Source organism: Bos javanicus, chromosome 14 (assembly GCF_032452875.1).
Source record: "Bos javanicus breed banteng chromosome 14, ARS-OSU_banteng_1.0, whole genome shotgun sequence".
NCBI lineage: Eukaryota > Metazoa > Chordata > Mammalia > Artiodactyla > Bovidae > Bos > Bos javanicus.
Window position 1 is genome coordinate 6,544,789 of NC_083881.1, and position 16,112 is coordinate 6,560,900.

General features: G+C 44.8%; 1 long non-coding RNA gene and 1 other non-coding gene across 3 annotated transcripts in view; one reads left to right on the plus strand and one right to left on the minus strand.

The window, feature by feature from the left end:
- Positions 1–16,112, plus strand: part of LOC133260309 (uncharacterized) — a 56,145-nt gene that overhangs the window by 18,587 nt on the left and 21,446 nt on the right. The window lies entirely within an intron of this gene.
- TRNAC-GCA (transfer RNA cysteine (anticodon GCA)) lies at positions 9,349–9,420 on the minus strand. The gene has a single exon. It is a non-coding gene; the product is annotated as a tRNA-Cys (tRNA).

Below are 16,112 nucleotides of genomic sequence, written 5' to 3' on the forward strand. Positions count from 1 at the left end.
GGCAACGAACAGGCACAGAGAAAGCCAGCGGCTCCCACCCACCCACACGCTCCTTGGCGGCCAGCTCATCATCTCAGCTGCTGACCACCACCCAGGCACTGGCTGTGCCTCCGTGATAGCAGTTATACCCATGCAACTGCCCCCTGGAGACAACAGCTCCCAAAGACCACTCCTGAGCACCCACACCATTTCGGGAGGCCAACGTGCTTGTGGTTGTGGGTTTCCTGCAAGCTCTGACACCCCCACCTTGTCTGTGCTTCAGCAATGTATCTATGATCCTTCAACTCCCTCCCTCTAGATACCCACTTCCCCGCACCTCCTACATGTGTGGAAAGTCTAACTCCTATAATAAATCTCTTATTTTTGTGCTACTTGCAGGGGTTCTATATCCCCAACTGAAACCTGGAAGGTACACCTGGCCCACAAGGGCTCAGCCTGCCTCTCCAGCCTCTCTCTGAGCCATCTTCCTCATGCTCCTTCTAATCCACTCTCTCTAGAATATGCCGTGTTCTTCACCAGCTTAAAGTTTTTCCTGTTGATGTCTTTTTTGAGCATTCCTTAGGTTTTACCCATTGAGAACAAGAAGATAACAGGATTTGGCAAAAGAAGGAATATTCCCTTTCACCCTTCTGATCTCAGCCCAAATGCTGCATCCTCCTGAGACCCTTCTTAACCACCTCGGTTAGGAAAGTGTCTCAGGTTTCCTCTCACAGCACTCCATCTCTTGCATGTCCCTTACGTCCGTCTGTGCATTCTTCAGCTGATGTGTGTGCTTTTACACTGTTTCCCTGCACCAGAATGTGAGATGTGCGTTCAGTTCAGTCACTCAGTCGTATCCGACTCTTTGCGACCCCATGAATTGCAACACGCCAGGCCTCCCTGTCCATCACCAACTCCTGGAGTTCACTCAGACTCACGTCCTTCGAGTCAGTGATGCCATCCAGCCATCTCATCCTCTGTCGTCCCCTTCTCCTCCTGCCCCCAATCCCTCCCAGCATCAGAGTCTTTTCCAGTGAGTCAACTCTTCGCATGAGGTGGCCAAAGTACTGGAGTTTCAGCTTTAGCATCATTCCCTCCAAAGAAATCCCAGGGCTGATCTCCTTCAGAATGGACTGGTTGGATCTCCTTGCAGTCCAAGGGACTCTCAAGAGTCTTCTCCAACACCACAGCTCAAAAGCATCAATTCTTCGGCGCTCAGCCTTCTTAGCAGTCCAACTCTCACATCCATACATGACCACAGGAAAAACCATAGTCTTGACTAGACAGACCTTTGTTGGCAAAGTAATGTCTCTGCTTTTGAATATGCTATCTAGGTTGGTCATAGTGTAGGCATATGCTATTCACTCTCGTATGTGTGACCAGCACAGTGTCTGACACACAGTAGGGTTCTCAAAAATGTTTGTTGTACACATAAATGAATTAGCAGACCTGGCCCACTGTGCTAGCTTCTAGTATCACATCACATTGTGTTGGTCGTGAGGATGATGTTGGTACTGAGGGTGGGACAGGAGGGCAGAACTGGGTCAAATTGTTCTTCACTTTTCTACCTGTGGTTTTCATAACATGAGTTCTCAAAACAGAAAAAAAAGGGGGAAGGGGGATGGTTTGCTGAGAAAAGTAAAGGATTTAGGAGCAAAAGAGCTGGATGACAGAGGCAAGATGGATTTGAAGGACCTGGTAATGTTTGGCAGGGAAAAGAGAGGATCCAGGCAACCTGGATACTGTGGGAGGAAATGCAAAAAGGATGAGAATTTCCAGGGATCCTGTAGAAAAGGGAATTGGTGAAAGACAAACATCTACCAGGGGACATATATTTTTTCTTAATTTTGCTCCGGGTCGTGCTATGTAAATTTTCTCCATTCCATAATTGTCAGTGAATCCACATTGCTCACTAATGCTTTGGTGTCAGTGGATCCTTTAGGGGAATTGAACAGCTGTTGAAGTCTGCAGCCAGGTGGGTAATGAGATAAATGCAGAGACAGTACATGGCCGGTGGCCTTGAAGGCTGAGCTTCACCCTCAGACTTATGGTTGACACTCCATAATCCTATGTATTGAGGAGAAGGTTGGAGAAATCTCACAGTGACACACACAGAGGCTTCTACTCTTAAAACATACCAAAGAAACCAAATTAATGAATGTTATCCAATGCTTTTCCAGTCTTAGCATCCTAGTGAGTCTGAATCTCGGAGGTGGAAGAAGCTTGAGAACTGAAAGTCATCAGATCCCAAGAGTAGGAGTAAGAACCAAAGACTCTCTTTACTTAACGATGTTGTTAGAGCCTAGAACTTCTCGGTGGTCCTCCTCAGACTGATGTTTCCTGGAGAGTATAAATGCAAACTAGAAATAATGTGTATTCTTATAAGCCAGCTGCCATGTGAAAAGCTTGGTCTGGATTCCTGACTGATGAAAGACCATCTGGTGAGAAGGAGATGCCTGGCAGAGCTGAAGCGAGGCTCACAGCTAATAGCCAGCACCAAGGGTCCAGACATGTGCGTGAGGCCATCTTGGATGCTCCAGCCCGACAAGCTGCCCAGCTGACACCATGTGCAACAGAGTTGAACCATCTCTGCTAAGCCTGGCCTGAACTCCTGACCCACAGTGTGGGCAAAAACATGACTGGTGTTTTAAGTTACTGGAACAAACAAACGAAAAATGACATTGATACTACAGCACATACTGCAAGGTCAAACATGCTTTTTCCCCAGCATCTTTTGTTGTTCATGAGTTCCTTCATGTTGACTTGTTTGACTGTCTTTTACCTCTTGCTCTGGGAGAGGAGGCCTGGAAATTTACTGGAAATCGAGTATTCTGTTCAGTCAGGACCCAGTTAATCAACCATTTATAGATTCCTTCTGATAATGAGTTTGGGAAAATTGAAACAACAGAAGACCAACTCGAGAGAGTTGACCTAGATTATAGAACCAGCTGCTGGCCAGGGTCTCTCCCCTTTTCTCTAGAGGATAATTAGCACTCAAAGTTGTGAAGAGCTCTTCATACAAGGATGCTAGGCAAGAACATTCCTCAAGACACCACGAAAAAGGCAGTCTCCAAGGAAGTCCAATTAAAAATGTGTTTGGTTGTAAAAGCAGCCAAGTTTTAGTCATTCAGATGCCTGTCAGCACCTGTGGACTCTGTCTTCACACCATATTCTTCATCAGAAAGATTTCCCTGGACATTAAGGACTTTGAGTTAAGGTGACCTTCAGGTGCAAATATGTTAAGATAAATGGTTTCTAGTGAGGACATCTGAGGCATCAATAATAAGGCTGAAGGAATCATATGAATGTGCTGTTAATATAGTGAGAGGAAAATTCAAGGAAATCTGTTTGTCATAGAATGAAGAAGCTTGCTTGCACTGGAAGGAATTTGGGGTGCTGCTGACTCTGGGGTGCCCAGGTCAGCTCAGGTGTGCTTCCTTGGAGCGCAGCATTGAGAAAGCACCAACTAGACTTGGTGGAAAGGAGTACTTTGATAGGATGACAATGCCTATCTTTGCAACAAGATGACAAATGTAGGAACCCACTCTATTCATCTACCATATTTTATCTTGTACCAACTCTTTACAATTAGGCAATGCCTCATGGAAAAGCTCAGCATCCCACATGCTGAATGTCCTGTGGGAAATTAGTGGAAGGGCCAGGATTTGCCTCCTTGATTAGTTTGTACTAGTTTTTCCCACTCATATTTGGCATGGGGTTCAGATTTGTAACCCTATATTTGCCTGTTACACTGAGATCGACGTCCTTTGCTTTGATTTATGGCACATTTTAGGGATTTTGGCTCAGAATTTCCCCTCAAGTCCTGGAACTCAAGAAAGATGGATTGTTTTTGTTCAGTTGCTAAGTCATGTCTGACTCTTTGCAACCCAGCATGGACTGCAGCATGCCAGGCTTCCCTGTCCTTCACTATCCTTCGGAGTTTGCTCAAACTCATGTCCATTGAGTAAATGATGCTATCCAACCATCTCATATTCTGTTGCCCCCTTCTCCTCCTGTCCTCAATCTTTCCCAGCATCAGGGTCTTTTCCAGTGAGTTGGCTCTTTGCATCAGGTGGCCAGAGTATCAGAACTTCAGCCTCAGCATCAATCCTTCCAGTGAATATTCAAGGTTGATTTCCTTTAGGGTTGACTGGTTTGATCTCCTTGCTGTCCAAGGGACTCAGAAGTTTTTTCCAGATTGCCCTATGTCCAACCTTAATTAGCATCTTGCTTGGCCAGAACCTCACTAGGTTTTTGAAAAGGAACCAATACAGTATACTAATGCATATATATGGAATTTAGAAAGATGGTAACAATAACCCTGTGTATGAGACAGCAAAAGAGACACTGATGTATAGAACAGTCTTATGGACTCTGTGGGAGAGGGAGAGGGTGGGAAGATTTGGGAGAATGGCATTGAAACATGTAAAATATCATGTATGAAACGAGATGCCAGTCCAGGTTCGATGCACGATACTGGATGCTTGGGGCTAGTGCACTGGGACGACCCAGAGGGATGGTATGGGGAGGGAGGAGGGAGGAGGGCTCAGGAGGGGGAACACATGTATACCTGTGGCGGATTCATTTTGATATTTGGCAAAACTAATACAATTATGTAAAGTTTAAAAATAAAATAAAATTTTTAAAAAAAGGAAATAAATAAATAAAATGATCCAAACCATGGAAAAAAAAAAAAAAGAAAAGGAAATTTGGGCAAGTCTCTGTTTGAAGCTGTTTCACATATTATCTTTAGATTTAGTAGTTTTGGAAACATCCTTTATGCTCTGAGTGCAGGTCTGGATTTTGGGGCTCCTGTCTCTAGATGTATTTGATATGTCACCTGTGATGGGTTCCAAGACTCAAAAATACTGTGGGTTGCACGGCTTCAGTCCAAGTGCTCAGTTTCCCCTCCCCTAAGAGATGGGCTCGGCTACTGTCCATCCCCATGTGGAAGGACCAGACGAGAGCATGAAGACACTGAAGCAGCATCTGATCTCTCAGAGACTCCATCCAGCGTTTGGAGAAGAACATGTTCTTGCCGCTTTTCCAGTCTGACTCTAAAACGACCAAGCAGATCCAGTTGATGTTCTACCTCTGGGCTATTGACTCACTCTCAACCTGTGGGAACCTGGTTCTCATTATAGATGGAAATACTCTGACTGAGGTCACCTCCAGCTGCTGACCTGACAGCGTCTTAGGAGAAGAGCACCTCTCCTTTCACTCCATGCCTTCCGCTTGCCTGCCTGGTCTCTGACAGTCATTAAAGCTCTTATAACTACTGTCCTTCACAAACACACACACATGCATGCAACTGCACACACATGTGCACTCATCTGGTGTGTCTGTGTATATTGGGTATTGCTAACAGAGAACAGTAAAGCTAGAGACTCCCTAGAATAAAGTACCCCAGTCAGTCTCTAGCTCATTACTCTGATTTATTCTGAGTGTTTGCCACTGGGGTTTGTGAGCATTGTGACAGGGAGCATTAGGACAGTGCCTGGCAGATGGTGAGTGAGCAGTGCCTGTCAGCTGGCATCAACCAGATAAAGACAGCAGAGCTCCTGGGGGTGGGGATGGAACCACAAGCCTCCTAACTTCCTTCCTTGCCACACATCTGAGGCACCTTATTAGCTTAAACATCCCAACTGAATCAAAACAGCTCAGTTAAGAAAAGAAGCTGAGACCCAGGAGCTCTGTTATTTGGCCCAAGTCACACACCTGCAATAAAGCCAGAACTAGGTCCAGGTTGTCTGAACTCCATCTGGGTCCTCATCCCGCATGTCTACCAACTTCACTTCTCCTAAAGACTGAAGTGTAGTTAATGCAGACTAAGGTTCATCTACCATTAACTATTCTGGAATTAACAGTTAATAATTATGCTCATAGATGTGATATTAATGTGGAGTTACTAACTGTATTAGCAATTGAGATAAGAGTCATGAATTAAATATTTATGGTGATTCAAATGATCATAGTAACAGGATGGAGACTGAGATCAGCCAGAAAGTCTGCTTTTCTCAAAGCATTTCTTCTTATCAGATAGAGAGAAGAGAGGGTTTTGTGGTCACAGAAGTTTGGAAAATATACTAACTCCCTCCTGGAAATTCACCACACTCAGGAGCATATTAAAAGGCTCTGAGAAATGCTGCAGGAGAGGAATCTGTTTCTATGATTTTATTTGCCCACCAAACTGTCTTGAGAGATATTACCTGTTAAAACTCATTGAAAGTGTTTGTGAAACAAACCGCAGTAAATGTAGCTATGAGCCCGACTAGGTACATAAGCACAGGCCATCTGGGCTTTCCGGGTCCCCTGCAGCTGTGGGCTTTAACCTGCAGAGTTTACTTTATCCTAAATAGAACATAGCAGGACTTCCCTCACAGTCCAGTGGTTAAGAATCTGCCTTGCTTGTATATTTTTGAGATTAGTTGTTTGTCGGTTGCTTCATTTGCTATTATTTTATCCCATTCTGAAGGCTGTCTTTTCACCTTGCTAATAGTTTCCTTTGATGTGCAGAAGCTTTTAAGGTTAATTAGGTCCCATTTGTTTATTTTTGCTTTTATTTCCAATATTCTGGGAGGTGGGTCATAGAGGATCCTGCTGTGATATATGTCGGAGAGTGTTTTGCCTATGTTCTCCTCTAGGAGTTTTATAGTTTCTGGTCTTACGTTTAGATCTTTAATCCATTTTGAGTTTATTTTTGTGTATGGTGTTAGAAGGTGGTCTAGTTTCATTCTTTTACAAGTGGTTGACCAGATTTCCCAGCACCACTTATTAAAGAGATTGTCTTTAATCCATTGTATATTCTTGCCTCCTTTGTCAAAGATAAGGTGTCCATATGTGCATGGATTTATCTCTGGGCTTTCTATTTTATTCCATTGATCAATATTTCTGTCTTTGTGCCAGTACCATACTGTCTTGATAACTGTGGCTTTGTAGTAGAGCCTGAAGTCAGGTAGGTTGATTCCTCCAGTTCCATTCTTCTTTCTCAAGATCGCTTTGGCTATTCGAGGTTTTTTGTATTTCCATACAAATTGTGAAATTATTTGTTCTAGCTCTGTGAAGAATACTGTTGGTAGCTTGATAGGGATTGCATTGAATCTATAAATTGCTTTGGGTAGTATACTCATTTTCACTATATTGATTCTTCCAATCCATGAACATGAACGACCCAATCAAAAAATGGGCCAAAGAACTAAATAGACATTTCTCCAAAGAAGACATACAGATGGCTAACAAACACATGAAAAGATGCTCAACATCACTCATTATCAGAGAAATGCAAATCAAAACCACTATGAGGTACCATTTCACACCAGTCAGAATGGCTGCGATCCAAAAGTCTACAAATAATAAATGCTGGAGAGGGTGTGGAGAAAAGGGAACCCTCTTACACTGTTGGTGGGAATGCAAACTAGTACAGCCACTATGGAGAACAGTGTGGAGATTCCTTTAAAAACTGGAAATAGAACTGCCTTATGATCCAGCAATCCCACTGCTGGGCATACACACTGAGGAAACCAGAAGGGAAAGAGACACGTGTACCCCAATGTTCATCGCAGCACTGTTTATAATAGCCAGGACATGGAAGCAACCTAGATGTCCATCAGCAGATGAATGGATAAGAAAGCAGTGGTACATATACACAATGGAGTATTACTCAGCCATTAAAAAGAATACATTTGAATCAGTTCTAATGAGGTGGATGAAACTGGAGCCTATTATACAGAGTGAAGTAAGCCAGAAGGAAAAACATAAATACAGTATACTAACGCATATATATGGAATTTAGAAAGATGGTAACAATAACCCGGTGTACGAGACAGCAAAAGAGACACTGATGTATAGAACAGTCTTATGGACTCTGTGGGAGAGGGAGAGGGTGGGAAGATTTGGGAGAATGGCATTGAAACATGTAAAATATCATGTAAGAAACGAGTTGCCAGTCCAGGTTCGATGCATGATACTGGATGCTTGGGGCTAGTGCGCTGGGACGACCCAGAGGGATGGTATGGGGAAGGAGGAGGGAGGAGGGTTCAGGATGGGGAACACATGTATACCTGTGGCGGATTCATTTTGATATTTGGCAAAACTAATACAATTATGTAAAGTTTAAAAATAAAATAAAATTAGAAGAAAAAAAAAAAAAAAGAATCTGCCTTGCAACGCAAGGGATACCAGTCCGATCCCTGGTCCAGGACGATTCCATACCCCTGAAGCAACTAAGCCCGTGCACCACACCTACCGACCCAGCACTCTAGAGCCCATGAACCACAGCTGCTGAGCACACGCGCTGCGACTGCTGAAGCCCATGCACCCTGAGCCTGTGCTCCGCAACAAGAGGAGCCACTGCAGTGAGAAGCCCCGCACGCTGAGTGAAGAGTAGACCCTGCTCGCTGCAACTAGGGAAAGCACGCATGCAGTGGTGAAGCCCCACCACAGCCAAAAAATTAATATTACTTTATTAATATTTAAAGAATTAAAGAGAACATTGCAGAGAAAGAGGTGGGCTCTGTATAGCCTGGGGTCTTTGCCTGTTTCCTCTGCTTCAGCCAGAGAGGTTCAGCTTTTCTGTGGTTTGGATATTGATACTGTGCATAAAATAGCCATCTGCTTATTCAGCAGATAATGCCCAGCATGTGCCAGCCACGTCTGATGCACTTAGGATAAATCACTGACCAGAAACAATGGAGATTCTGACTTCACAGAACTTGGCAGAGAAAGAGGAGACAATAGATAATAAATGTGATAAGCAAGAAAATTACAGAGTATGTTCAAGGATGATCAGTACTATGGGGGAAAAAAGAAAAAATAGAGTAAGGGGGACTGGATGTGCAGGGGGCTGCAGGGGTGTCATTTGAAGTAGGGATCAAGGCCAGCCTCACTAAGAAGGTGATACTTGGACAGAGAATTGGAAGAGATAAGAGAGTAAGCCCTGCACACATCTGAAGGAAGAGCATCCAGAGAGAACAGCCAATGCAAAGGCCCTGAGGCCAAATGGAGAGCTGAGGAGAGAGTGCCAGAGATGTAATAGAGAAGCCAGAAAGGGCTGTGATCAGGGATGGGTGTGCTTATGCTCTGATGGGCACTCAAGGGCACAGAAGTAAATAAACATGTAGAAGAGACCAGGTTGGACTATTTATTGTAACTTGTGATGTACCCATCAGAATCTAATCAATAAAACAGAAATGACTTGCTTATATTTCAGAGAGAGAATTTAATGTGGGACATTAATTAAATAAGTAAAGTAGCACAGTCACGTCTGACTCTTTGCAACCCCATGGATTGTAGCCTACCAGGCTCCTCAGCCCATGGAATTTTCCAGGCAAGAGTACTGGAGTGGGTTGCCATTTCCTTCTCCAGGGGACCTTCCCAACCCAGGGATTGAACCTGGGTCTCCTGCATTGCAGGCAGATGCTTTACCGTCTGAGCCACCAGGGAAGCCCTCTTCATTAATTACACAATTGATAGGAAAATTGGGGGAAACAGGGCCAATGATCAGTAATACCAGCAGACACGCCCAGCCCTCCGCTGGAGGGACGGAGGAAGCAGTGGAATGGTGCATGGGGGCTGGGCTCACATGCCAGAACCTGAAGCCCGAAAGAGCTAGATGGACAGAGGAGATGCAGTCTTGGCCAGAGACACTGCTTGAAGCTCCCTCCTTCCTTCTGCCTTTCATTCTCCTGTTAAGACTCTGCCTGGAAAATACCACCTGCAGAGATGAGCCCTTCTCCAAATAGCTACCCTAGGAATGGCTTGTGGTGTCACAAACTACCCCACAGTTCTGTGACTTAAGACACAACCATTTTTTTAAACTTTTAATTTTGTATTTGGGTGTGGCACTAGTGGTAAAGAACCCACCTGCCAACGAGGGAGCCATAAGAGATGCAGATTCAATCCCTGGGTTGGGAAGATCCCCTGGAGAAGCGCATGGCAACCCACTCCAGTACTTCTGCCTGGAGAATCCCATGGACAGAAGAGCCAGGCAGGCTACAGGCATGGATTTGTGAAGAGTAGCACATGGCTGAAGCAACTTAGCATGCACATAGCCAATTAACAATGTTGTGATAGTTTCGGGAGGACAGAAAGGGACTTGGCCATACATATACATGTATCCATTCTCCCCCAAACTCTTCTCCCATTCAAGCTGCCACAGAAAATTGAGCAGAGTCCCCTGTGCTATATAATCGGTCCTTGTTGGTGATCCATTTAAAATAAAGCAGTGTGTATAAGACACAACCATTTCATTTGCTCAGTTTACTATACTTTGGGCAGAGCTCACCCAGGACTGTCTGTTGCTGCTCCAGCAGACCTTGGGAGGACAACTTAGAGCTGGCGGGTCCACTTCTGAGATGGCTCTTTCATGTGGCTGGACATTGGCTGGGAGCTCAACTCACACTGTCTGTAAACTGAACCACATAGCTTCCTGCCTTTGCTCTCCAGACTAAATAGTAATCTTTGTGGTCTGTGGTCCTCCTCCACCTAGATGTCTGGCAGGTGGAAATAATAATGGAGGCTCTTAAATTTGGATGTTGAAGAGATTGGGTGGGGCTTAGGGCCAGCCGTCTAGTCTTTCAGAATCCTGGTCTGCCCATCCATAACAGCAAACCGGCCATGAACAAACCTCCCTTACAAACTGATTCTGAGACTGAACGAGATCAGGACCAGCACTGAGCAAATGACTGCTCTCTTGGTCTGTCTCCCCAGCTAGCAATACCAACCAGAATAAACAGAGGACAACCAGGTTCTTCTCAAAGAAAGCTTCCTTGCTTTAAACTCTTGAACAATGAAGAGAAGAAACAAGAGACCAGGTTGGCAGGAAAGGATGGATGCAAGAAGAAAGGAATCAGCCTGTCCGTTTTAGCTCCGTGGACTGAGTTAAACTGGCCTATCAATTTCAGTGTCCCCCAGGTTAATCTGTAATGGAAAGAACACTGGCTTTGGGCTGGAAGGACCAGAAGTCAAGCCTCAGCTCTGTACTAGAATGAGAATAAGTTGGGTGACCCTTAGGCAAGGCTCTGTATGACCTTGACTTTCCATACTTAGACCTATGGATATTTCTTCCTCCCTCTTAGGTTTCTGTGCAAATTGAACTAGGTAATTATATATTTTCAAGCGTTCTGCAAAGCCAGATAAAAATGGAATGGATTAATTATAATTTCTATAACTATCACCGTTGCCATTTTAGACTCTGATTTCAATCCCTTCTTCCTTTGTCTTCTGGGATGCTCCCTACTTTGCCCAGAAAACTCATTCATTAGACGTGGGAGGATAATTCCCACACGAGAAAAAGATACACGGCTTCCAGATCAGATAAGTGGAAATGTTTAAATTTTTCATCTATTCCCTTGTCTGCTTTTTGGTCAATAGCTTATTCTGACAACTTCATTACCTCCTAATTACTCCAGGTTCCTTTGCTCATTTTCTGTGTGTGATAAAAACCCTCCCAAGAAAGGGATTTGACACTAGAAGTCACTTGACTCCTGACGGACAACCAGACTGCCCCTGCTCCCTTGAATGTGGTTTTCTTTCTCTTTGTTGGAAATATTTGCAAAAGCCCTTCTAGTGCCTTGCGTGATGGTCCTCTTCTGCACACTTTACCTGCCACTGGAAGATGTGAGCGATAAGACACATTGTCTTCTTTCTCTCGTCAGAGCTGATTTATCCTCTGCCTATAAATCTTTGAGCAGCCTTCAAGAAGCTGTATCAGATGTGCCTTAATCTTTGTATTACTCATTTCTTAAAGGAATTTTAATCTATTGGGCTTTAATTATACGTCCCTCAGAAAGTGCCAGCCTTTTCTTAGCAAGGCACTTTATTCTTGGGATTTGATAATCACTCTCACTTTCTCATTGGAGAAGGCAATGGCACCCCACTCCAGTACTCTGGCCTGGAAAATCCCATGGACAGAGGAGCCTGGTGGGCTACAGTTCATGGGGTCGCTGAGTCAGACATGACTGAGATACTTCACTTTCACTTTTCACTTTCATGCATTGGAGAAGGAAACGGCAACCCACTCCAGTGTTCTTGCCTGGAGAATCCCAGGGACAGAGGAGCCTATTGGGCTGCTATCTATGGGGTCGCACAGAGTCAGACACGACTGAAGCGACTTAGCAGCAGCAGCAGCTCACTTTCTCATGAGGCTATACTTAGAAAATTGGAGGAGGAAGGGGGCTTTGAGGTCACCCAGCCTCCTGTGATGCCCAAAGCTGGCAGCTTGTATTAATCCCAGGGCTTTTTATTAAAAGTACAGATTCCCAGACAACTCTCATCTGAGTGGAGCTCTATCAAGTGTATGCTTAAGGTGCTACACAGGTGATTCTAGTGAACAGGCAGCTGAAGGAACCATGAGTCTAGTCCATGGATTTCAAATCAGAGATGACTTCAGGGTGGAAGGAAAGAGCAAAGAGTTTGGAATTTGGGGGATGGGATGCGGGGTCAAGTTTTGTAGCCTATTCATACCAGTGGAGCATCCTAGGGCAAGTTCCTGATTCTCTGTGGCCTGAATTTCCTAACGTGTAAAGTGGGGATCATGGCGCTACTTGTTGTTGTTTTGTTTAGTCAGTAAGTCATGCCCAACTCTTCTGTGACCCCATAGACTGCAGCCCACCAGACTCCTCTGTCCATGGGATTTCCCAGGCAAGAATACTGGAGTGGGGTGCCATTTCCTTCTCCAGGGGATCTTCCCAACCCAAGGATAAAACCCACATCTCCTGCATTGTCAGGCAGGTTCTTTACCACTGAGCCACCTGGGAAGCCCTTCATGGTGCTATAGTTCTGATGCTTAAAATATAAAAACATGTAGAGGTGTCTAGCGTAGTGTTGATCCCTTCCCAGTGGGAATTTGATCCCTTCCTCTTCTCCCGTGTGCTGTGTGCTTAGTCACTCAGTCGTGTCCGACTCTTTGCAACCCTATGGACTATACCCAGTAGGCTCCTCTGTCCATGGGATTCTCCAGGCAAAAATACTGTAGTGGGTTGCCATGCCCTCCTCCAGGGATTCTTCCCAACCCAGGAATTGAACCCAGGTCTCTTGCAGTGCAAGTGGATTCTTTACTGTCTGAGCCATCAGGGTCTCTGTTATTTCCAATTTTGCACAGTTTAACTAAAATTATGTTTTTATGATTACCAATGTTTCCTTGGTGATCATTTATGTAGCCCCTAATTTAATCCTCACAACATCACTATGAGGACAGTACTATTATTATCTCCAATTTACATATAAGAAAAAATATATATAGTTAAGTTATGCAAAACTCCACAACTCAAGTGGTGGTGTTGGAATCTGAATACAGAGCACCTGGCTCCAAAGCCCATACCCTCAAAGGTCCCATCTGGCCCATGAAGCTTCTACTGACTTCCTTCCCTACTTGGCTGGACCGGGACTAGGGAGTGGCAAGCAGGGCGCTGAAGAGACTCCATTTAAGAAGGCTCTCACTCTCACTGAACGATCTGCCCTTGCAAAGCCCCAAGAGTAAGGGTCTCCTTAAATTTTGCTCCCTAAGGTTCTATCCGTATTCTCTTTGGTCAGACCCTAGTGGGAGGGCCTTCCAACCAGAGAAGAATAAATAACTGAAAAGTGAAGAAAAGGGCATTGCTGGCCTCTTCTGCTATCTTCCCATCCAAAGGGACATGGCACTGGGGCATTTATTCCCTGACATGCAGAAGGGCCTGAGAAGGCTGAAGGAAGAACAGGTCCCCATGAGTTACAAGGAATATCTGAGCTCTGGCCTCCACTCCCACCCCCTATAACACACACACACACACACACACACACACACACACACACACACTTTGGACCAAGTTCGAGCACTTTGGTTAGCTTGAAGCTAATGACCCTTCCCCAGATGATTCTCAAAGCTGGCTAGAGAATGGAAGGGAAACTGAGGCAGGATGGCCTTTAGCTGGGAGCCAATGGATTTGCCACAGGGAGAGCAGAACTATGAGTGGGGTCGAGAGGGCAGGACAGTCTTGACTTTAGATTTCCTCCCTCAGCATGATCCAGGGCATCACTTTGAATCTTTCTAATAACCTTGTCAGAATGCCATTCATAGTATTTTACAGGTGGTAAAAACTGAGGGTTAAGAGGGAAGGTCTGTTCAGAACTAGAAGACAAGAGGTAGAAAATGAGTATTAAGTAATGAGTATTAAGTACTATAACTTAAAAATGTTCACAACCTAAAAGTTGAGAGTTATGTTTTATTCAGTGGGAATTTTTAGGACATCAAGCCCAGGAGACAGCGTCTCAAGTGCCCCGCCGAGAGAACTGCTCCCCAGGAGGTGAGAGGAGGAGCCAGGTTATATACAAGTGTTGCAACAAAGGGCAGGTAGTCTGAACTTCAAAAGATGATTGTTAATTACAGAAAGCCAGATATCTCCAGTTAAGGAATTTAGCACTTAACTAATTATGGGGATATGCAAGAGTCTGGGCTCACTGAAATCATTCCTTTGATATGCACCTCAGCTCTTGGGGGCCAGGATGCTGTGTTTTCACATCCTGAGTTCCCTCGGGGCTCACCAGCTCACCGTCTGTGGTGGTTGTAATTGCTGGCAACTAGGACACCTTTGTTTATTGATATGGCAGGAAATATTCCATTTCTCAATACCTACCCCAAGCCATATTACTTGTGCTATTTAATGTTATTTAAATAGTTTAATGGGGAGGGAGGAGGGAGGAGGGTTCAGGATGGGGAACACATGTATACCTGTGGCGGATTCATTTTGATATTTGGCAAAACTAATACAATTATGTAAAGTTTAAAAATAAAATTTAAAAAAAAAAAAAGAAAAAAAATAGTTTAAAGTTATCACAGGCAGGCATGTGATACTGACTGTTGTGAATACAGAGAGGGCATGTGGGTTTGATGAGTGATGTCATCTGGGTTTGATTCGTGATGTCTGCCATGGCCTTGGAGGGAAGCGTGAGCATGCATGCCATCCGTACACCACAGTCTTTCCAGGAAACTAACCCCACACCATGGATCAGGAGGAAGTAGATCCAGAAGGTGGGACACCACGTCTTCTGAAAGCAAACTCCACACCTCTGTCACCATCTCACATCCCACATTGTTTTCATGAGTGCTTACTGTGAACTTCTTCCCGGGCATTTCTGTAGCTGCAGTGCCTATAGCAACAAAGATGCACTTACTCTGAATTCATTTGCTACACTGACACCCGAATTGACACATTTACCTGAACTGACTGCATAGTGAAGATGACAGGAATTTTGCCCCTTTACACAGATGGAGGACCAAGGCAGAATGTCAGAGCTAGTCAGCAGAGAAACTGGGATTCAGATCTGGAACTGTGATCTCCGCATGGTATTCTCAGCACTAACGCCTGTGGAGGGAAGAGGGGTAAGAGGGAGGAAGCAGTGACAGTTGTTCTGGGAGGAGGCCGTGAAGAGAAGAAATTGCCGCAGGTCTGTTTGTTCACACCTCCCTCTAAATCAGGGCTGTGTGTCTCAGCACAGAAACAATGAAATAAACTGCCTCTGGCAGCCCCAGGGTTGGGTATCAGTGTGAGGAGGCCGGCTTGCTGCGGTGCTTGGTGTTCTGCTTCAGGGGCAGGGTAGGAGGAACAGGCAAAGAGCCTCTGAATTGGAAAGAGAGGCCAGCCTGAGACATGGACTCAGGGGCTAAACTAGCCTTTTCAAAGAAGCTGATTCCTTTTCAGCCTATTCTCCAAATTCCTCCATCCTCCCTCCTGCTTTCTGATCTTTGACCCTAAATAACCATTTAACTCCACAAGGAGAGAAACTCAAGATGCCAGCATCCCTGAGAGGCTGGGAATTATCAGCCAACTTCATACTAAAGTGTAAATGACTGATAGAAAGAACTCACATCTGAACTCTTCAAATACTATTTGGAGAACAGTCTGTGCAGAGCACTGTGCTTGTACCTGTCATGGATAAGTTCTACATCCCTAGGAGATTTTCAAACATAGGGAGCAGGCAGTGGATACATTCTCTTCTCTGTACCCTCACATCCCTTTGTATTGGGTTGTAAAAATCTCCTATTTCATTCTTTGAGCACTTACTCTGTGGCCTTTGCAGTGGAGATGCATAAGGCGAGACTCTTCTCTACCTGGAGCTCACAATCTTCCCTGGGACATGGCAAAGGAAAAAGAGCATCG